This window comes from Leucoraja erinacea, chromosome 2, assembly GCF_028641065.1.
Source record: "Leucoraja erinacea ecotype New England chromosome 2, Leri_hhj_1, whole genome shotgun sequence".
Taxonomy (NCBI): domain Eukaryota; kingdom Metazoa; phylum Chordata; class Chondrichthyes; order Rajiformes; family Rajidae; genus Leucoraja; species Leucoraja erinaceus.
The window spans coordinates 52162508-52184610 of record NC_073378.1 but is presented as its reverse complement, the minus strand read 5'-3'; the positions used below and the strand labels follow the sequence as shown (position 1 = coordinate 52184610).

At 45.1% G+C, this 22103-nt stretch overlaps 1 protein-coding gene across 5 annotated transcripts in view; it reads left to right on the top strand.

Annotated features, from left to right (window-relative positions):
* The window catches only part of LOC129710103 (cytochrome c oxidase assembly factor 1 homolog), a 59986-nt gene that overhangs the window by 18144 nt on the left and 19739 nt on the right, over nt 1-22103 (top strand). For all 5 annotated transcript variants that reach the window (XM_055656856.1, XM_055656828.1, XM_055656838.1 and 2 more), the window contains exon 2: nt 4660-4734. The gene's annotated coding sequence lies outside the window, so the exon portion shown is untranslated. The remainder of the gene's footprint in view (nt 1-4659; nt 4735-22103) is intronic.

The window sequence follows — 22103 nt, the reverse complement described above, 5'->3', positions numbered from 1 at the left end:
GCGGGGCCTCACAGCACCGCCCCGCGCGGCTTGGAATGGCTGCGGGACTCTGCGAGCGCACGCCGGGGGCTCCAACATCAAGAATCCGGTGTGCGACCTTGCATCACCCGGCGTGGCTTTAATGGCCGCGGGACAATCGCCATCGCCAGCCGGGGGCTTTGACTTTGACTCTGACATCGGGGGGGGGGGGGGGGGGGGGAGAGGGCTGTGGAGAGATAAGTTTTTTTGGCCTTCCATCACAGCGATGTGATGGATGTTTATGTAAATTATGTTGTGTCTTGGGTCTATTTGTTTGTAATGTATGGCTGCAGAAACGGCATTTCGTTTGGACCTCAAGGGGTCCAAATGACAATTAAATTGAATCTTGATCTTGAAAGGGGGCAGAGAGGGAGGAGGTAGAGAGGGAGGTGGGGTAGAGGGGGTGGGTGTAGAGAGGGGGGGAGAGGGAGTGGGGATGGGGTGGAGAGGGAAGGGGATATTGGGAGGGGGTAGAGAGGGAGGGGGAGGGGTAGAGAGGGAGGGAGGAGGGGTTAGAGGGAGAGGGAGAGGGAGAGGGAGAGAGGAGGGGGGGGAGAGAGGGAGAGGGGCAGAGAGGGAGGGGGGTAGAGAGAGAGGGAGAGGGAGGGGGTAGAAAGGGTGGGAGTGATGGTAGATAGGGAGGGGGTAGAGAGGGTGGGAGTGAGTGGCATCTCTCTCATTTCCCTCATCCTCCTCCCCTCACTCTCATTGCTTGTCCCAGGACCTACCAAGGTCATGGAGCAGCGCCAAGGCCTGGAACTCGGACTGGTTCTCGTACTCGGCCCGGCCCTGGCTGTAGACGCCAGCCGTCAGCTCGGTCGCCGCTTGGGTTCGTCGCTGATCCCGGATCCCGGCTTGTCCTTGGTTCCAGCGGCGGCTTCCTTTTCGGCCCCGGGCTCGGCTCTCACTCCAGCTCCCGCAACACCCTCCCCATCGGGCGCCTGCAGTGGCCGCCCGTGAGTGCGCTACAGTGACCCTCCCTCCCAGAGTGGCCCGTCCTGCCTTGCTAGTCGATTGTGACACCCCCTCCTATACACCATCCTCCCCATACAACCCCCTCCTCCCCCACACCTCCCTCTCCCAGATCCCCACAACTCCCCTCCCCCAGACCCCCACAACCCTCCTCCCCCACACCTCAACAACTCACCCCTACACACCCCCTGCCCACAACCCACCTCCCCCCCCATACCTCTCCACACAACCCCCTCCCCCACAGGCCCCCTCCCTCACACCCACACACCTCTCCTCCCCCACACAACCCCCCCTCCCCCACACCCCCAAGCCCCTTCCTTCACACCCCCCTCCTCCACATCCCTGCACCACAGACCCCTCCCCCCCCCTGCCCCACACTCCCCCCCCCCACTTCCCCTTCCCCACTCCCCTACCACCCCCACACCCCTCCCCCTTCCACATACACCCCCCCCCCCCTACCCCCACTACCCGCACAACCCCACAAACCCCCCTCCCCGCTCAACTCCACAACCCCCCTCCCCCCCCACACACCCCCCCTTCCCCCTTCCCCCCCCCCCCCCCCCACACCCTCCTCCCCCACACACCCCTCTCCCCCACACACCCCTCTCCCCCACACACCCCTCTCCCCCACATACCCCTCTCATTTGACATTGTCAAACTCTGGTTCCAAAACCTTACTTTATTGAAGAACTAACTGCAGGGACGGTTGCCGATCCACTCACGCAAGACAACAATATCTTGTGCAAACAGAACAGAAGTCACAATCAACCAACACCCCAAAGAATTACCCACCCTCTTATACCCTTCCAAACTAAGGGTGTGACATTACTTGGAGGAGGCAAACCCTACAAACCAATCACACATATCGATCACATTATACAGTTATTGACAGTTCCCTAACCCAATTACAAAGCATCCCATTACAATGTTTCTACCAAAGCTTCTGGAAGGACTAAGTAATACAACATTTTCCCAGGTTGGATACACAATTCAAACAAGGCTTCACATTTCAGCCAGTCATCAAGCAGCAGTACAACCACCTTGCAACATTATTAACAATACCTTTACACACCCCCTTCTATAACCAATCTCCACTATGCATTTGCAGGCTTTCGTATCTCTTTCTGCAAACCCTCATACATCTTAACAAAGTAAGGACATCTGGACCTCTCCTCATCATCAACTTCCACCTGGGGTCCAGACTCCTTCGAGCCATGACTCTCAGCTTGCAACTTTCACAGAAAGAGACCAAGCAGCAATGATCCTTCATTTTATAGTAGCTGTATTTTGGCCAATGTTAACAGTGCTAGCTGTAGTAGTGTCGGCAGGTTTGTCCGCTACAACCAAAATCCATTATAAAGTGGTTCGTTAAAAGAAGGATTTCCGGAACGGAATGGATGGAATACTTTATTGTCATATGTGACAAGGCACAGTGAAAATCATTGCTTGCATAGTTGCTTACAAGGTTACAAAATACTCCCGCCAGTTCCTCCTTTGTTCTCCCCCTCTCCCGGTCTGAGTCCTCCATTGTTCTCTCCTCCCTGTATTTACTGTATTAGCCACTCGTTTCCATACACTTTGAAGGATATAACCAAATCAGGATATAATTCTCTTAGAATGTCACTAATTAAGTCTGGAGGGCATGGTTTCAGTTGGAGTATCTGGCTTTAGCCTGGTCCTAATTTTGGAAACTTCCTTTTTTCTAAATCCTCTAATGGGAACTCACCACAAGAGGTTTGACCTCAAGCATGTTTGGAAATCGGATTACCAGTGCTGTTGCGCTTGGAAGTTCCAGAACAGTATATGTAAAACAAACAGCAACAATGTTTCCAATGAAACTCCAAACCTGAGTCTCTCCAAGGGACACATTGCCATTCTTGGAATAGCACGGGCGTGTGGGTTTGGAGGGATCATGTCTGACAATGGATGCTTTTAGATCCTGGTGTTATTCATTGCTCTCCTCCAGTACTGCGATTAAGAACAGACCTGCTAATCAATAAGCAATCAATCGTCCAACGGATTCACAGACTTTTGAAGGAGTGAAGAGCTACATCTCTGATTATTTTGGAGTTCATGATAAGACGTTGATTCAGCCAGCATACAATCATTTTCCACATGACTAAGTTCCTTTTGTCTGCATTTCCAACATTACAGCCATCACTACTTTCCAGTGAGAACTTAATTGGCAGTAAAACTAATTGGGAATTCTGAAATCCTATAAGATGTAACAGAGGAAGAAGATTGAACTTTATTGCCTTCCATCACAGTGATGAATGTGGAATCCACTGGTGTGGATGTTTATGTTAACTTTTATGTGGTTGTGTGTTGTGTTGCTTTTCACTTAGTATGGCTGTATGGTAACTCAAATTTCACTGTACCTTAACTGGTACATGTGATAATAAACTGACCTTGAAACCTTGAATGCAAACAATTTATCTTTGTTTTCCTTTGTTGGGAAAGTGCCCGGGTTTTGCTCATGCGTGGCACGGCAGCTCAATGTGTTGGAGGTTTAATGGCTGTAATCAGTGCTTCCAGTTAAATACTGCGGAGGGGAAATGATCAACCGCACTGCTCTCATCAATGCACTTTGTTGTATGTTCAATAGAATCAATCAAATCTATCAACCATAATCTCCCCCAAACTTAACCATGCTGAAGAAACAAGAGATTGCAGATGCTACACTCTTCAACAATCAACCCCCCCCCCCTCCCCTTTGATTAATTCCTATTTTCCTGCCTTTCAGATAACTTTCTTAAGTAATTGATACGTTTATGATTAAAGGAGGTGATAGTTTGTTTATTCTGTCCTATTTCCTTTGGTGGAAGTCCAGACTTGGTTGGGGTGAAGGTTGGTGTTGGTGGCTGGGGTGGGGGGGTATGGCGGTGGCTGTGTGGGGGAAGTGATTGTGGGGAGGGTGGGGGCAGGGGATGTGTGGGGGTTGTGGGCAGGGGAAATGTGTGCCGGTATGTGGAGGTTGTGGGTGGGGGTGGGGGTAGCATATGTTTAAACCTACCAGACTTTTTGGGATGATGGCAAAAAGCAGTTCAGACAAAGGCAGCAGAAATATATTTCTCTCGTATTTCGCTTGGGTAGAATACACCCCAGCAGTATGAACATTGACCTCTAATTTCAAATAGCCCTTGATTTCACTCTCTCTCCATCCCCTCCCCCTTCCAATTTCTCCCACCAGTCTTACTGTCACGGACTAAATTCTATCTCTGTCCCACCCACTCCCTTGACATTAGTCTGAAGAAGGGTATCTACCCGAAACGTCACCCATTCCTTCTCTCCAGAGTTGCTGCCTGTCCTGCTCAGTTACTCCAGCATTTTGTGTCTACCTTCAATTTAAACCAGTATCTGTAGTTCTTTCCTACACAGGAATATATAGTCCTCCTTGAGGTCAAGCCAAATAAAAGCAGTTATTAAAAAAGCCAATTGATGGAGAATATTTTAAGGAAATGAAACCCAACCACATAGTTAGCAGCAAGATACAGATCAGCTTTGATATAATTGAAAGGCAGATGAGGCTTAGCAAGAGATGGGGTTGAATGGCTCACAGCTGTCTCTTTCTTCCCATGATATGTTTCTGCACCACACAATCTATAAGATGGAACATTCTATTTGCTGTCTGTCTACCTAACTTTTTGATCTTTTGTGTTGTGTTTCCAGGGCTTCTGCTGGTCTTCTGGCGCCTTGACCCTTGGCTTTCTCACTCCTATATTTCCACCGGCAATTGCTCAACAGGTGAGTTGTTATTTGACCAGTGAAAATGGTTCAATTTACAAATATGCAGTAATTTACAGCAGTTGTACAGCACACAAGCGTACACATAGCCTTTTCGGCCCACATTATCCATACTGACTGCAAAGCATATTGTAGTGAGACCAGGCAGGTTGAGCGAAATGGTTTTTATTGACAAAAAACAAACAGAAACTCGTAAAACTGCTAACGGACACAGCTCCTGTCGATGGGAGAAGCGCGAATAACTAACTAAAAGCCCGCGAACGAACCCCCGTGGTCACGTGACAGTGCCGACCAATGACGAGGATTCTGACTTCCCAGCCCCACCACTAGGTGCCGCTACAGGAACCCCCCCCCCCCCCCCCCAGAACCAGAGGAAAGAAAACGAGCAGGAGTCCGAATCAGGCAGCCAGACAGTGTGGAGACAGGAGGGACAGGCACAACAGGCATAACAGGCACTACAGGTGCAACCAGCGAAAGCGGGATGGCCAGCGGACGACCTCTGCAATGGGGTTGGGCCACCAACACTGACTATCGACATCCAGGTGGGCGGGCCTGAGGTGGGCCACTGAAATGACCTTCTGCCGGCCCCTGACATCCAAAACAAAGGTTGCGACACCGGGTTGCAACACCCGGAAGGGACACTCATAAGGGCACTGCAGCGGAGTCCCTGCGGAGGAAAACAAAGTGGCAGTCCTTGAGTGCAGGCGGAACATAGGATGGAGCAACATCATGGCGAGAGGTCGGAACAAGGGGTAGTTCACCCACTTTCTCACAGAGGTGTGCCAGCACAGACGAAGGGGGTTCCTGCTGACCCTGAGCCGCTGGAAGAAAATCGCCGGGTACCTTCGGAGGGGAGCCATAAACCAAATCAGCAGGCGACGTAGCCAAATCCGTCTTGGGGGCCGTGCGGATCCCCAGCAACACCCATGGCAATGCATCCACCCAATCAGGGCCCGTGCGACGTGCTTTCAACGAGGACATCAGGTGCCGAAGAAAACGCTCGACCAAGCTGTTGGCCTGAGAATGGTACGCAGTAGTATGATGCAGCTGAACATCGTACAGCTGGGCCATGGCCGACCACAGGGCAGAGGTCAACTGAGCACCACGGTCCGAAGAGATGTCGGCGGGAACTCCAAAACGTGCTACCCAGTGGGCTGCGAGAGCCCGAGCACAAGTCGCGGCGGAAGTGCCAGGGAGCGGGACAGCCTCGGGCCATCGCGTGAAACGGTCCACAATAGCGAGCAGGTGGGTGACACCTCGGGACGGCGGCAGGGGACCCACCAGGTGGACGTGAATGTGATCGAACTGGTGTTGAGGGATGACAAAATCCTAGAGAGGCTCCTGTCGATGGGATGCGCGCTAATAACTAACTAAAAGCCCACGAACTTACCCCCGCGGTCACATGACAATGCCAACCAATGACGAGGGTTCTGACTTCCCAGCCCCACCACTAGGTGCCGCTACAATATTGTTGCTAATCATATATGCTTACATAAGTCCTGTGCACATCTAGGCCTTTTTTTGTACAACTAGACTAAGTGGGACCCGTTGGGTCCAATGTTCACATGGGAGGGCTGGTCCCCCAATGCAATATTTCACCTATCCACCAATTCCAATATTGGTGGCCAATAGAGGGGGGGGGGGGGGGGGGGGGGGGGGGGGGCAGCTCAATCACGGCTGGTGGGCTGGCAGTTGACTCGCGGCTATGCCTTGAAATTCCATTTCAAGCAGAGTGCAAGGCCACCAAATTCAAATCCATTTTCCTACCATTTCAAGCAGGGTGCAAGGCCACAAAATTCAAGTGCAGTTTCATACCACTTCAAGCAGGGTGAAAGGCCACCAAATTCAGGCTCATCTAAAATCAATGTAGTGCAAATAGGAAGTTGTCAAGTTTAGCCAAACAACCATTTGCACTGCCTTTTTACTTCAACCCAAAATCCCCCCAAACATCCATCTGCACTTCCTTTTTACTTCAACCCCAAACGCCCCCAAACAACCATTTGCACTGCATTTTTACTTCAAACCAACCATATTTTCATTTTCAAACCACATTAAGGGCACTCACAGTTGAGTAGACATGTGTTCAGTGTTTGTTATTCAGTGCTCAGAGAGACGTGAACCTCTCATTTCCTCCATCTTGCCGAGACTGAGTGAGGCACGCCACTTCCGGGTTTTATAGTCCCTCCCCCTCCCACTAACAGGGGCATCAGAGAGAATGGCAACATTTTTTAAAACATTAATATCTCTCTGATTTTTCATCAAGGGGAAAATATCCTCCAGTCCAGGCAGGTGGAGGGGGGCTCTGAGCAAGGTGGCCAAAAATGATGGCCATAGGTGGCGGCGTTCTCTCTGAAATCACAGCATAGCGAGCCGAAAGCGGTCAAGATCAGACTTTTAGTAATATAGATTACCCATCCAAATGTCCTTTAAACTATCTGGTACTAATAGCTCCTCTGGTAGCCCGTTCCAGATATTTACCGCCCTCTGCATGAAAACAACTCTCACGTCTCCTTTAAATTTTTCTCTTCTCATTCAGGGACAATGCTTCTGATTATCTCTCCTACCTACTCTCATAATTTGATAAACCTCTATAAGGCCCCCTACATTCCAGTGAGAATAAGCCTGGCGTATTCAACCTCTGCTGAAAACTATTGCCCTCCAATCCAGGCAACATCCTGGTGAATCTCTTTTGCACTCTCCCCATTACTACTACATGCTTCCTGTAGGGTGGCGACCAGAACTGGACACATACTCCAAGTGCTGTCTAACTATTATTTTATGCAGGAAAATATATTCTAAGTATTTTAGTGACAAAATGGTAGAGATTTCAAGTGTCTGCTTTTGTACAATGTGACTTTTAGTTAGACATAGTTTGGAAACTGTTTTATTATCACTAAAGCCATTTCAAATGTGCATTGGTGATACATTATATATTTTTTACCTTAAATACTGATTTGTACTGTAAATCATAAAATATATGATTGGTAATTCTGATTTATACTGCTAACCATACCATTCACTCGTGCCCAGTTTGTATTGGCTAATGTCACAGAACCACATTTACACGTCTTATCTTAATACCTTTAATTTAGCCTTTGCTTCACTATATATAGGTATCCCATCTTGGGAGATCTTGCTGCTGACGACAGTGGCAATTAAGAAACTTTTGGATACACACTTGGATATCCCGGGAATAGGGGATATGAATTATATGCAGGCAAATAAGAATTTATCTTTACATAATGTTTGGCACAGACAATTTATACTTTCAAATTTGAAAACCAGATATTATTGTTGTCTTTGAATGAGGTTTGGTTTAGTTTAGCAGAGATACAGCGTAAAAACAGGCCCATTGACCCACCAAGTCTACGCCGACCATCGATCCCCGCACACTTACGCTTTCCCACACACACTAGAGAGAATTTACAATTATACCAAGCAAATTTACCTACAAACCTGTAAGTCTTCAGAGTGTGGGAGGAAACCGGAGAAAACCCATGCAGGTCATAGGGAGAACGTACAAACTCTGTACAGATAAGGTCTCTGGCACTATAATGCAGCAACTCCACCACTCTTGTGTTTCTTGTATTTAATTGAAAGCAATATTTTTCTCTTGAGCCCTAGTGAAACTGGCTATAAGAGTGTGAGTCATTATGATAACATTCATCATGGCTTACATTCAAAGTAATACTGTACCTTTGCACGGCATCTCCTAATCTCTTATTGCACTTAGTTCTTGTGGCATGTGACCCTTAGTACATTACAGCCAAATTGTTAACCATGTTGCATGGTAAAATGCAAGTAGTTTTCACCCAGTTAAAGACACTCAATGGTTCAGTTACAGAAACAATGGACAGTAAACTACAACTTGTTCATAAGATCATAAGTGCTAGGAGCAGAATTAGGCAATTCGGCCCATCAAGTCTACTCCGCCATTCAATCATGGCTGATCTATCTCTCCCTCCTATCCCCATTCTGCTGCCTTCTCGCCATAACCTCTGACTAATCAAGGCTGACTTTTATTTGAATTATAACATGAATCAGTGTTGTAATGAGTCAGAGATTTTGGAGTATTTTCTATAAGGAACTAGCTGCAGAGTGGATCAAGTAACAAGTAAAGTGTCAAAATCATATCTTATCATTATAGATTGCATTATGCTCTTATCATAAAGCTTTCGACCTAACAGCTTAGTTCTGCTGTACTACAAGGGCAAATATTTTATCAGACACCTATTCTAACATGCAATGTGTACTGGTCCCAATGGTTTGTAATGAGGGAGGAACATATGTAGGGAACCAGTGTCAAGGACAAGGTTGATTTTTTGGTTTTGTACCCGTTTGAAGTGGCTAAAATTGCAGGGTATATACTTCACTAAATAGCAAGTACATTTTGCTAAGATGTGAGCTACAATATAATCTTCTGCCAATAGTTACAGGCTATTTCTGGGAGATTAGTAATAAGCATCTGTCAAATTTAAGGCTATGTTTTTCCAAAAATGGAGTAACTGCTAATCAGAGGTTTAAATAGTTGATTCTCAGAAGTTGCTTTAAACTTGAGCACCTGTTGCAGCCACAGAAGAAGCTCAACTCTAATTGAGGCCTGTAGGGGGTACATCAAAACATAGCATCATGCAATTCAGCTGTTCTGGATGTTTGTCCATTTGATAGATTATCACATCTGTTGGACAGAAGTAAAGACTGCAATGATTCAGAGTTTGAAGAAACCATCTCCGAAGTAAATCTTAAGAAACTAAGTGGCTGCAAGTTAGACCTAATTGGTTAAATTTGAAACACTTGAGCTTGAGGCACATTTTGTATTTCTGCAGTTACGTGTTGCTAATAATCATCTCGGTGAAGCATTTAATTTCTGAGGACACGCTGAGCACAGTCTCAGATATTTTATGTTGCAGACAACATCATAAAAAAATTTGGGGAACTTAAACACGTGGCCCTCATGTGCCCAGTTAACTGTCCAGGGGTCAGTTAGCAGCACACTCACTTCTGAGTCAGGATGTTCTGCGTTCAAATAAAACTCAGAGTGCCGAGTACAGAATCCTGGGCTAATCCACCAGTCTAGTACTAAGGAGTCATGCATCTATTAGAGCTGCTCTCATTTGGATGAAACTTTAAAACAAGGTCTGGTCTGCGCTCTCGCTGATCATAGAGTCAAGGGGTTTTACACCGCGGGCCAGCATGTCCCATCTACACTAATCCCACCTGCCTGCGTTTGGCCCATATCCTAAACCTGTCCTATTCACATACCTGTCTTAATACTTCTTAAATGTTGTGATAATATCTGCCTACACCCACCACTCTTTGTGTGAAAAAGTTACCCCTCAGGTTCCTATTAAACCTTTCCCCCCTCACCTATGTCCTCTGGTTCTCGATTCCCCTACTCTGGGCAAGAGACTCTGTACGTCTACCCAATCTATTCCTCTCAAGATTTTGTACACTCTCTATAAGATCACCCCCTCATTCTTAAATGAATGAGGGAGGACCTCATTGAAACGTACCAATTAATTAAAGGCTTGGATAGAGTGGAGGGGATGTTTTCACTAGTGGGAGAGTCTAGGACTAGAGGTCATATCCTCAGAATTAAAGGACGTTGATTTAGGAAGAAGATGAGAAGGAATTTTTTTAGTCAGAGGTTGGTGAATCTGTGGAATTGTTTGCCACAGATGGCTGTGGAACCCAAGTCAATGGATATTAAGGCAGAGGTAAATAGATTCTTGATTGGTACGGGTGTCAAGGGATATGGGGAGAAGGCAGGAGAATGGGGTTAGGAAGGAGAGATAGATCAGCGATGATTAAATGGCGGAGTAGATGCGATGGGTCGAATGGCAAAATTCTCCTCCTATCACTTATGACCCTATGACCTTGGACGTACAACAGGCTCCAAATGTTGCTCAAAAAGCTAGGGTGGGGCTTCAGCAGCAACACTGGTGTCACTTACACTTACAGCAAGATGCCATCAGGGTAAAGAAGTAAATATGTGGTAACATGAGCTTCTGGTGGATCATTAAGTCTTTTTAATTAAAATGTCTGTTGTTGCTCATTAAAGAGACCGTTGGCATTTAGGCAGAAAGCACGTTGTTTTCTAATAGAGACCAAATGAATGGGTCAATTACTTGAATCAGCTTAGAGTCACATAAAAATTTTTAACATCTCACCCAACCACAATTACCCTGGTCTTGAGGGTTAACTTTGACCCCATTGTTCAGAAGGAGATGAGTTTTGTCCATTAAATGTTTCGTATATGTCTGCAGCTGGGCTATTGCACCGTGTTGGAGTGATTCACATTAACATCAATGATTGCCATAATGTGTAGTTGGGGTTTCCATCAAAGTGAAGATTTGGCTTGTACCTTGGTACCATGAACAATAGAGCTAATCCCTCACAGAAGGAGTTATGTCAAATTCATTTAATCCCTTGCCTACATCTGTCTTGACCTAAGGGAGTTGCATTGTTGTATGCATTGGAGTGATTCATGTTAACACCAATAATTGCCTCAATCTGTTGCTAAAGCATGCGGCAAAAGGGAAGACTAAGCTATTGATTTTAATTTGGTGTGGTAACAAAAATAGCTTTAACTGGCAGTTTAATCGAAGCTGGCTAGGAGAATTTATTCTTCTGTATTGATAACGGTGATAAATTCTAGCTGGAAGTGGTAGAGGCACAGGGCTCGTGTGATTAACTATGCTAAGTGAGCTATTTTCAGGTTTGTAGCATTTAATTTTTTTACCGTTACGGACGCCAAACGAGCATCTGCTGCAGCTTGTGGGTGACGGAAAGTGGAAAATTGGCCAGGGTTTGCATGGAGCTTGGGGGGAAAGATGCAACAAAAACAGAGCTGGCAGCAGGCATCCTGAGACAAATGGCCCTCTCCTGAATAGACTCCATTGCTCCTTAATGGACCGCTGGTTATTGCATGGAAAAATTGAGACGAGCATTTACTTTATGTGATCCATGAAAATTCCAACCAGCATCAGCATTAAGCCTTAATGTGCATTGCTTTCAAGCTCAATGCGCTCATCCAATGTGGACTATGGTGAGGAAGGGACTTTGATGAGACAAGACCATGTGGCACTACCATGTTTAAAACTAAATTATATTATTAACATTTTTAGCTTCCTCTTAGTTAGTTAATTTAACCAAGATGCGGCATGACAGGACAAGTAGATTGGTCAATGCTCGTCTCATGTCATATGAAAACTCCAGATACATAACATGCCCTGGATAACCAAAGGCACAGCAAATATTGGCTGGAGGGATTCAGGCTCTGAGGTTTTAAGCTTAAAGAGCAACTGACGTCACTGCAGCCCATCTACGAAGGTGAGAGTGTTGTGTATGGGAGGAGGTAGCCACAGAACTCAAAAGAGTGCAGTCAGAGAGGGTCAGGCCAGACAGAGGACACAAAACAGGCTGGGGATTCAGGGAACTTTTGAACTAACTTATTCATAAGTTCATAAGTTGTAGGAGCAGAATTAGGCAATTCAGCCCATCAAGACTACTCTGCCAGATTCACCACCCTCGGACTAATGAAATCCCTCCTCTTCTCCACATCTACTCTATCCAGGCCTCTCACTATTCGGTATGTTTCTTCCCCTACTACAATCAGTCTGAAGAAGGGTCCTGACCCAAAACGTCACATCCATTTTCACCAGAGATGCGGCCTGACCCACTGGGTTACTCCAGCATTTGTGTCTATCTGTGGCATAGACCAGCATCTGCAGTTCCTTTTTTATTATGTCACTGCATTACTAGCCTGTAAATGTCTCTTTCACACCAAATCTGCCTTCCATCTTCCAAACATTTTTCAAGCAATGATCTCCATTTCCAGGTGTATATATAATTTTATCTATTGAAGCAGGACATTGCCAGCTGACTTCAAAATCTATGTAAATGCCTTCCCTGGATGAGTATTCTACTCATTAATTGATTTATATTGATTCCAGAATCTGCTGGATTCTGCTGGCTGGAAGTCGATACAGACAAAAATAGACCTAGCATCTGCATGTCCTGAAGAAGCCTTGAAAGTTTGGTGGGAAGGTTTGCTGCTGTTCCCTGTTGATAGAATAGAATCGTTTCTTTATTGTCATTGTAACATGAACCATGTACAACAAAATTTAAAAATGCCAGCCAGTCAGTGCACCATTCAAACATTTCTAAAAGCTAACGACACATACAAGGTAAAATATTAAAAAAAGATAAACAACTAAAATGATACTATTAAACAAGCAAATGTAACAACTTTAACAGTGAAGAGGGAGTGAAAGCCTTAACTGAAGAGAAAAACATTCTGTAACCAGAGTTATTACTTTTAGCTGTCAGTAGTTTACATAGATTGGAAATGTTACTGAAACAAAAATCCCTTCAACTTTAAATTTCTTTCCAGATTTGGCATGTTCGCTTGATTTGCCATCAAGGAATCTATAATTTTCTCTTTTAGTCAACATTCTCTATCTGAATTTTCAATGCATATATTTTACTCTGTGCCTTGTCGTTATTCTCTTTTTCTTCTTCCTCTTGTGTTTATGGTTTCTTCTCAATCTATATTTCTTGCCTACTTTTGTTGTTTCATTCTATTCTTCTGTGCATACATAATACTTCTTTCTTTCCTTCTATTTATATTTCTCTTTGAATGTCCATCAGCCATGATCACAATGAATGGCGGTGCTGGCTCGAAGGGCCGAATGGCCTCCTCCTCACCTATTTTCTATGTTTCTATGTTTACCTTGCATCATGTGTTAAGAGTTTTTTTTTTCCACGTCTGCCTTTATTGAACAATATTCCCTTAAATATGTGGGGGGGTTTTCTCCCTCTCTTTCTCCCTTTCTTTATCTGTAGTCTTTTTGAAACAACGCTTGCAGCCTTGGTCAAAATACTTTTTCCAAGCTTCTTAATCTCAAAATCTATGTCGGGTAGCACATGAGGATGTGGTAAGGTAGTAATTATAAAATTGGATTGGCAGCCTGACATCTTGCCTTGATACCCACATCCAAATGGTGGGGGAAGGGAAGGGAGAAATTACCAACAACCAAGATATAGGTACAAGGGAAAGTCCTGTCAAATTTAATAATTTAATGGTGTTGAATTTTTTGTGCTGAGCTTCCTGCGTGGCAACCAGCCAGACAATGAAGCCAGCTGGCTGCCAGATTGGAACGCCTCTTTTTCAAGGGCACAATTGGAAGCTTGAGAGGAAGGGAGAGGGTGTGGGGAGGGGGGAGGGGGGAGGAGGGGTGACATCAGATTTCTGTGTGGGCTTTACAGACAAAGAGGTACTTCTGAAGTTTGGCCAGTGTTGTAACATATAATTTTCATGTAGAAAGCTCTCACTAAGTGTGGTGAAGTAAATGATCGGCCGAGCTGTGAAGGAAAAATGCTGCCTTGATCACAGAAGAACTTGGCAGCTCCTCTTTAACTAGTACGGTGGGATGTTCGACATCCCTCTAAGGAAGGAAACAAATGCTCAGTTTTATATCTGATTGTGAAAGATTGTCAGCAGAAATGCATTGGACATGTTGAGAGAGATGATGCGTGTAAGAAGGAACTGCAGATGGTGGGTTACACCGAAGATAGACACAAAATGCAGGACTAACTCAGTGGATCAGGCAGCATCTCTGGAGAAAAGGAACAGGTGATGTTTCTGGTCGAGACCCTTCCTCAGACACCATCTTCAGGGTCTGAAGAAAAGTCTCAACCTTAAACGTCATCTATTCCTTTCCTCCAGGGATGCTGCAGAACCACTGAGTTACTCCTGCATTTTGTATATTGTGAGAAAGGCGATGTTGAGTCAGAGTTATGCCAAAAAGATTGAAATGATCAACAGCTTATTTTGCATACATTATCAAAAATATTTAAAAATTTGAACAAGGATCACTTACTTATGCTGCATTTGCAGGGGATTTCAGTTTACTCTGGTGACTACAAACAGCTCATCTTCTACTACTCATTTTGTAACCAGTCCAGCCATGCTTAAATGAAAAATGGGAGGATTTCAAAGCAGTTCTCATGTCACACATGCAATAAAAGTGTGGTTTCAGAGGAAATGAGTTTGGCTTTAACCTGCAGTCTAGATTTCACAAAGTTAATAGAAACCTCTAATCAACATGTAAGATCTATATCTGTTCCTGCATACTTTACCCAGCTGGCTATTATTATAAGCTTACACTCTCACCACAAGAACAGCAATTCTATTTTCTGGGAAAGAATTTTTGACTGATTGCTTTATATCTAATGTGCTCTCTCGAACATTCACATCTTGTGTCATCTGAATTTATGGATATTTCCCACTTGAAGCATATTGCAACTATGTTCAAAAATGCAAGTGAAGAGCAAAGTAGCGCACGCTGACACAGTGCAGGATGATTGTACTGCACCAATAAAGTACTTCCAGCTTGGGGTGCATTCCGAAGATCGAAAGCAATCAGCACTAAAAGGGGTAATTATATCATTATACATAGAGTACTGCTTTCGATCTTCGGAAACTGCTGTGTTGGGAACCAGGTGCAGAACCCTACACTCTCTGCTGTTGTGCACACTCTACTGTGCATCTAGCAGCTGGTTGCATCCACTGGTGTTCCTGCAGTGCTGAGCAGTTCAACTGACCTCATCAGTGTGACTGGTGTGGAGAAAACCACTGAGGCAGAGCTTGCTTGCAGGTGGGGTTCGGCAGGGGTTGGGGAGGAGCAGTGGAGCCACTTAGCACCAAGATGTGTGGTCCTGGACCACACTCTAGCTGGCACCTTTGCTGGGAAAGGCCACAGCCACTCCCTTGTTCAACTCATTACTATAGAAAATTTTCCGGCTTTGCAGAGATGTGCAACTTAACGTGGAAAGGGTTAGACGGCAGCTTCCATCGCATCCGGTGAAAGGTAATGGGAGACCGTAGAATTTGGATTGTTCAGTTGCTTGGAACTATCAATACATAGCAATGGCTCAGCACTCATTGTGTAGGCAAGAGGGCAGTACAGGGCCCCACACTCACTGAGTGGCTGCACGGGTGCCCAGCCCTGCCAACAATTGATCTCGCAGGTAGCCTCTGCGCATTGCTACGCGACCAGTTTTAAACATTTCAGTGCAGTGGGAATGACAGTGGAAGACGGGGCTCCACAGCAGGCCCTGGCGGAGCAATGCAGTCCCAGTGGATTATTTGTCAAAAGCGGATGCTTACATTTTCAGAATCTTGGGTCAAAGGCACTATAATGATTCCGTGCTCTTATCAGGTATAGCTCAGTAGAGTACCGAGAGGGATTAACAGCCAGGCTGAGGAAAGTTTCAGGAATATGCTCAAAGCATCGTTGAAAAACACCACATCCGGCTTAACCCCTGGGAATTTCTGGCCCATGACTAATGGAAGTGATAAAGGATCATTCATCAGGCCCAGTAGAAGTCTGTGTAATTGATGGAAGGAAAGCATCACCTCATTTGCTACCAACCCACTCTGTCAACCACCTCCTACCCCATCTGTGGAATGGTCTGCAGCTCCCACGTTGGCCTCATCAGTCACCAGTCACCATCATGCTCATTCCCAAGGGCTGATTAAGAAGAAAAAGCAGTTTCATTGAATTGGTATGAGGAATCTTTGCCCTCCCAGTACTCTATGTTGCCACAGGAAGCATATTGTCAGTACACTGAATATACTACTGCACATAATTGTTCTTTTCAGCAATAAATGGTTGTGTTAACAATACTCTGCACCAGCTCTGCTCAGGATTTGTAAGAAGCAGATCACAGGGAGAACATACAAACCCGGGTCTGTGGTGTTGCAAACGCTGTAAGGCAGCAACTCCACCGGTGTGCCGCCGTGCCGCCCTCAAGTATTTCTTATTTCATCACTTTAAGGTCTAGTGACCTGGCGGCACTGAATCGATGACATAGGTATTGGCCTGGTCCAGTACGATGCCATTGGCTCCTTCCACCACCTCTTGTATTACCTCCAGCAACACCATGACCATGGGGTCATAACTAGCGGAATCGATAAGGAACCAGTAGATATGGTGTATTTGAATTTTCAAAGGTTTTTGAAAAATTACATTACGAGAAGTGGTTAAATAAAATTGGAGATAATGTTCTGGTGTGAATTGAGAATCAGCTAATGGACATAAAATAGAGGATATGATTATTGGGTCATTTTCAGGTTGGTAATTTGTGACAAGCGGGTGCCAGAGGAATTGTCAAGTCCTAAGGAGATGAACCATAGATGTGGGGCTGCGATGAACTATCTGAATGTTAGACAAGTGGAAGGGACTGCAAGGCCAAATACATGGGAGGAATTTCAGAAAGCAGGCAAAAAAACACAATTTTTGAAATGGAAGTCATAGAGTCACAGCGTGGAAATAGGCCCTTCGGCCCAACCTGCCCACACCGGCCAACATGTCTCATCTACACTAGACCCATGCACCCTGCGTTTGGCCCATATCCCTCGAAACCATGTCCAATCCACGTACTTGTATAAATGTTTCTTAAAAGTTGCGATGTGGAAAAGAGGAAAGTGGTGGAGAAAACAGGGAATGCCTGTGAGAAATTGAAGACCAAGTGGGATTAAATTACACAAACAATGGTGGTGCCGTCTAAGGGGGATGGTGAAAACTTGTTCACTCCAGTCAACCTGGCTGGAGGAGATCAAACTAGTAGGAGATGATGAAGCATAGAGGACAAAAGGAAAACAAAACAATGCTGAAACTGTGAGACATTAGACACTGCAATTCCTGGAAATCGAAAATAAAGCTAATGTGGTTAATAGTCTGGCAAAGGTATTCACCCTATCGATTCCCCTCATTATTTCCTACACCTCCATAACATCAACCTTCAGCCTCCTACTTTCCAAAGGTGTCCTAGCCTGCCCAACTACTCCCTATAACTTGGCCCCTTGAGTCCTGGCAACATCTTCATAAATGTTTCAAGGCATAATTCTTCTCTACACCATTTCCAAACTCTTCACATCTTTCCTGTAATGGGGCAACCAGAACTGTATGTAATACTCCAGATGCAGCCCACCAAAGTCATATAAAGCTGCATCATGACTTCCTGGCCGTAATACTCAATCCTCCTCCCAATAAAACAAGCATACCATATGCCTTCTTTACTTATAGCACAATCTACATGTGTTGCCATTTTCAGGGAGTTATGGAATTTGACCCCAAGATCCCCATGTACATTAATGCTGTTAAGAGTCATATGTCATTAATTGTATATTTTGTCTTTACATTCAACCTCCCGAAGTGCAACACCTCACATTTGCTCAGATTAAATTCTAACTGCTGTTTCTCTACCCATTTCTGTAGCGGATCTACATCCCGCTACTTACATTGACAGTCTTCCTCACACGCCACGATCCCAGCAATCTTGGCGTCATCTGTAAACTTACTAATCAACCCATTTACATCCAAGTCATTGGTATAGTTCACAAACAACAGAGGTCACAGCACACATCCCTACAGAACTCCATTGGTCACAGACCTCCAGCCTGAATATTGTCCCTCCACCACAACCCACTGTCTTCTATCAATAAGCTGTTTCTAAATCCATCCAACCAAGTCATATTTGGACTCACCTGTGAGCTCAGTACAGAAATAACACCATTAGAATTCTTCATTTTTACTTGTAAATTCCAGCCCAACATATTGTGCTTTTTGTTAATATGACTTGTGGGGTGCTTCAGTGATATTACATATGGGTTTGAGCAGATTATTTGCCATTTCAGTTTGTTTTATTACCAAAAAATGTGATGGACCCAAATCTAAATTAGTGGTTGTGTGCCGTGCAAGGTGGTTAAAAGACAGAGGCTTTTTACTTCAAAGCATATCTGTCAGGTAAATTAATAACAGTAGAGTATTTTAAAAGAAAGGATTAGTAGGACATTTGATGTTTGTAACATTAATGTTACAAAAGTATCAGATTGCAAACTTTAAATAATATTAGTATATTTAACGACTAGAATTAATAATAGCATTACACAGGTGCCACTCCTGTTATGTCTACAATATCATTATACTTATAAAACTCTGATCTTGGATGTGTGTGTATTTATTTGCGTATTTGTGTGTGTCATGCTAACGGTGAAACGTTTCCGGAAGTGGCGGCGCTGTTGAACGGCTGCGGCTCGCCTGCAGTCGGTCTGTTTTTACTTTTTGTTGGTGTTTTTTTTTGTCTTGTTTTAGTCAAATTTTAGTTTATTAGGTTGTGTTATGTGTGGGGGGGGTGGTGAAGCATGGTTTTCTGTCTCTTCCTTCGGGGGAATGCGACTCTTTCTGTCGTATCCCCCCTTCTCTGCCTCCGTCTGCTCTGAGGCCTAATGGCGGAGCTGGCAGCCTCCAACTGTGACCGACCTCGAGGCTCTGGAAGCAGAGCCAGCCAGGACTTACCAACGCGAGGCTGGCCGAATTCGGAGCTGTGGCGGTGCTCCGGTGGCGGCGGCACGACTCTGGGCTGAGGCGGTGCTCCGGTGGCAGCGGCACGACTCGGGGCTGAGGCGGTGCTCCGGTGGCGGCGGTACGACTTGGGGCTGAGGCAGTGCTTTGGTGGCGGCGGCACGACTCGAGGCGGTGCTCCGGTGGCACGCCCACCTGCAGCCTCGCTTGGGCCCGACGCCTGGTGTGGAGCTGCTGCTCTATGACCTGGGATAATATTAATATAATATCAAGGGGGGGGGTTAGTGTGTGTGTGTGTGTGTGGGGGGGGTGGTTAGTGTGCGTGTTTGTGACGCCGAACGCCCCCCCCCCCCCCCGTTGAGGGGACGGGACCCAACGGGTCCCCCTTGGTCTAGTAACGTATGAATGGACTACAATTATTTTAAATATGTGAATGTGGATTGAACTTAGCTGATTCAATTACCACCAATTTGCCACGCATAACCACCACTGAAAGCATATTTGTCACAGGAAAGATGTTGTCAAGTTGTAAAGGTAACAGAGAAGATTTACGAGGATGTTGCCAGGACACGAGGGTCTGAGCTATAGGGAGAGGTTAAGCAGGCTGGGACTATTCCTTGGCGCACCGGAGGATGAGGGGCGATCTTATAGAGGTGAAGGGGGAAAGATTTAATAGGAATCTGAGGGGTAACCTTTTCATGCAAAGGGTGGTGGGTGTATGGAACGACCTGCCGGAGGAGGTAGTTGAGGCAGGAACTATTGCAACGCTTAAGAAACAATTAGACATTGGTACATGGATAGGACAGGCTTGGAGGGATATGGGTCAAACGTGGGCAGGTGGATGGGACATGTTGGTTGGTATGGGCCGAAGGATCTGTCTCCACGCTGTATGACTATATTCCTGGAGGAGTAAAGAGGATGTAAGGATAAGCATGAAATCAGGAGGGCATAAAGGGGACATGAGATAACTGTGGAAGATAAAGCAAAGGAGAATCCAAAGAGATTGCAAAAGCATATGGAGGGCAAAAGTGTAACTAGGGTGAAAATAGGGCCACCATGGCTTTGTGTGGGGAATCCCATCTCACTAATTTGATTTTTTTTTTTGAAGAGGTGACCAAGATGATTGATGAGGGTGGTGCGGTAAACATTGTCTACATGAACTTTAACAAGTCCTTTGGCAAGCCAAACCAGGGCAAGACTTGCACAGTAGTAAATGGGGAGTGTTGTTCAGCAGAGAAACCAAGGGATGCAGGTACATACAGTAGTTCCATGAAGGTGGTGGCACAGCTGGGCAGGGTGGTGAAGAAGGCATTTAGTAAATTTGCCTCCATCAGTCAGGGTATTGAGTACTAGATTTGGGAAGTCATGTTACAGCTGTATAAGGTTATATGAAGTCCACATTTAGCGTCCTGTGTATAGTCCTGGTTGCTGTGCTATAGGGAGGATGCCATTAAACTGGAAAGGGCACGAACAATATTGTTGAGGATGTTGCCTGATCAGGAGGGTTGGTGTGACGAGGAGAGGCTGGACGGATGGTCTTTTTTCCTGGGAGAATAGGAGGTGGATCTTATAGAGATTTATAAAATCACGGGGAGCATAGATAAGGTAAAGCTCTTTTTCCCCGAAAAAATGAAGAGAAACGCTTTAATCATAGAGCGAAAAGACAGTAGATAGGTTTGGTGAATTTTTTATTGGTCAATTTCCTCTATCCAAAATAATTTTTTTAATTCCCGAAAAGCACACATTATTGTTGAACTGTTTGGAAATTATGCTAATGTTGTGGAATAAAGAAAAGCAGCTTGTTAATTTTCCCTGCTGAAAATGCCTATAAAATGCATTTTCCTGGTAAATTATAGGGTTGAGGAGGACTGCCTAAGTTTTATATAACTATTCACTTTAAATGCTTCAGCCTGCTAACAGTTTTTTAAAACTATCACATTTTTTGGACTGTGGAAAAGTCTGCACATTAATGAAAGTCAGGCCACCACAAATGTCTGAGCACAAAGATGACTGTCTCTCTCTCTCTCAAGGATCCTATTGTGCTGGGGTCAAATGGGGGCATTGTGGGCATTGGTGGAAGGTATCCATAGGAAGAACATAGTTTAAAGAACTTTCTGCCAAGGTAATTGCAGTAGCCAGTCTTTTCCACATGGGATGAGGTTAGTATACTGGCACAGATTGAGAACTAGTTGGCAGTCAGAAAACAGACCAAAAATAAACAGGTCTCCTTGGAGTCGTGGTGATTGATGGGAACTGCAAAGTTCTGTGCTTGGAACTAGGAGACTAGTCAGGATCGAGGAAAAGATGAACGGAGAAAAGTACAGAGAGATCCTTGATGAAAACCTGCTCCAGAACGTTATATGGGTGTCATGGTACACCAGTCATTGAAAGTAGGCATGCAGGTGCAGCAGGTAGTGAAGAAAGCGAATGGTATGTTAGCATTCATAGGTGAATTGATCATGGGGAACAAGGACATGGCAGACCAGTTGAATAACTACTTTGGTTCTGTCTTCACTAAGGAAGACAAAAATAATCTGCCGGAAATAGCAGGGGATCGGGGGTCAAATGAGATGGAGGAACTGAGTGAAATCCAGGTTAGTCGGGAAGTGGTGTTAGGTAAATTGAATGGATTAAAGGCCGATAAATCCCTAGGGCCAGATAGGCTGCATCCCAGAGTGCTTAAGGAAGTAGCCCCAGAAATAGTGGATGCATTAGTGATAATTTTTCAAAACTCTTTAGATTCTGGAGTAGTTTCTGAGGATTGGAGGGTAGCTAATGTAACCCCACTTTTTAAAAAGGGATGGAGCGAGAAAACGGGGAATTACAGACCCGTTAGTCTAACATCGGTAGTGGGGGAAAATGCTAGTCAGTTATTAAAGGGGGAAGTCTTTTAGGACTGAGATGAGAATTTTTTTTTTCACACAGAGAGTGGTGAATCTGTGGAATTCTCTGTCACAGAAAGTAGTTGAGGCCAGTTCATTGGCTATATTTAAGAGG